The sequence below is a fragment of the Pteropus vampyrus genome, unplaced genomic scaffold (genome assembly GCF_000151845.1).
Source record: "Pteropus vampyrus isolate Shadow unplaced genomic scaffold, Pvam_2.0 Scaffold388, whole genome shotgun sequence".
NCBI lineage: Eukaryota > Metazoa > Chordata > Mammalia > Chiroptera > Pteropodidae > Pteropus > Pteropus vampyrus.
Window position 1 is genome coordinate 761008 of NW_011889169.1, and position 2008 is coordinate 763015.

Consider the following 2008-nt stretch of genomic DNA (forward strand, 5'->3'; position numbering starts at 1 on the left):
GATCTGATACTGCCATTTTTTTTTTTTTTTTGTCTTTTTTTTCCCTGCCCAGATCTGAGGACAGGCCCAGTCATGGAGCTACAAGTGCGCCGTGGTAACAAAGGTACATGAACCTAAAAATATGATTTTTTGTTCAGGCGAGGCAACCCTTGGCTGACCTCACAGATTGCAAGGACCTTGTCAGCTTACAATTTCTTATTTTTTTGTTTTGTTTTCTTTTCTTTTCTTTTCTTTTTTATGCCTATAGCACCTGGTCTTCCTAGGTGGTCTCCCATCCAAGTACTAACCAGGCTCGACCCTGCTTAGCTTCCAAGATCAGACAGGATCGGGCACATTCAGGGTAGCATGGCTGTAGACCACTAAAAATATGATTTTAAAAATTCATCTCTCTGGACAAATGACTACAGAGAGGGTATCCTGAGGTCCACTAAGAGTGAAGGAAAGCTCCATTATATTTTTCTCTCACTCTTTTGTCCCAAAGGTGGCCTAAATGGCACCTAAGTATAAATAGCCACAGCTTCAATAGAAACCTCCCTTTCTGGCCAGAAGGCTGTCAAAGAGGATTCTTGGGACCCAGATAGTAAATCTCACAGAGAGAGTTGGACAAGACAATAAACAAACACTGTATATGAATCGGCACAAGTCCTACACTGATCTCTAAGCTGAACATGTGCTGAAGAGGCCCAAAGCAGAATAACAAATATTTTTAAATTGAATTATGATGTAAAACACTACCCAGTTCCAAAACCGTAATAAGATATCTCTATACACCTGGTGGAACGGCTAAAATCCAAAAAATTGAAACTACGAAATGCTGATAAGGATGTAGAGCAACAGGGACTCTTGTTGACTGGGAAGACAAAATGATGCAGGCACTTTGGAATAGTTTGGCAATAACTTACAAAGATGAACATGGTCTTACTACACAATTCAGAAATTGCAGTCTTAGGTATTTACCCAAGTAATCTGAAAATTATGTCCATACAATCCTGCATGCAAAATGTTCATAGCTTTATTCATAATCACCAAAACCTGGAAGCAACCAAAATCTTCTGCAATAAGTGAATAAATAGACAAATTGTGACAGAATAGTGAATGGAATTTTACACAGTAATTTAAAGAAATGAGCTATCATCCATGAAAAGACACCGATGAACTTTAAGTATACGTTAAGTGAACATCAGTCTAAAAAGGCTACATATGCTATGATTTTTATTGTATGCCATTCTAGAAAAGGCGAAGGCTATAGAGACAGAAAAAAGATTAAATATTGTGAAGGATTTGGGGGAAGGATGAGGGGTCAGATAGGTAAAACATAATTTTCAAGACTTTTAAGGTAGTGAAACTATTCAGTATGACATTGTAATAGTGGATATATGACATTACGCATTTGTCATAAAATTTTTCCAGACAAAGTATGCAAATAAGTGTGTGCAAACTTTAAAAATTGTTTAGGAGATCCAAGGATCTCAGGATGGAATGCAGACTCTGACAAAAGAATCGAATCTATTTTACAAATGTGTCAAACAACCTCACTTAAGGGAGAGAGAGTAAGGGCTGACCTAAATAACTTTGGAAATGAGTGGAGTCTTTAAGACTAAAGGCAAAGGAACTGCATATAAGCATTGTTATGTAGTTAATGAAGTTATTTCCCATGGAGATGTGTGTGTGTGTGCGTGTGTGTATACATACATGTATTTCTTTGCTCTATCAGCTGAGAGGGCTTAGAAGCAGTGACACCCCTTTAACAACAGGAACATCTAGTGGAGAAATGGCTGATTCAAGGACTTGGCAGAAAATATATAAGATGAGCTTGAAGCATCTTGTAGTGCCAGAATGTAAGAAAGTGCTTTAAAAAGAAAAACAAAAACCTGCTTTAATGAAGTTATGTCAAAGGGACACAAAATCCAAACTAAAAAGCTTCCAGCATCCAAAGCTGGAACAATTTATAAAATAAGTAAAGAAGTATTAAATTATAACCCAAAGCATAAACTAAATATCCACAAGT

General features: G+C 37.0%; 1 pseudogene; it reads right to left on the reverse strand.

Moving 5' to 3' along the window:
* Nucleotides 1-238: 238 nt before the first annotated feature.
* LOC111731638 lies at nucleotides 239-357 on the reverse strand (annotated as a pseudogene).
* Nucleotides 358-2008: the final 1651 nt, after the last annotated feature.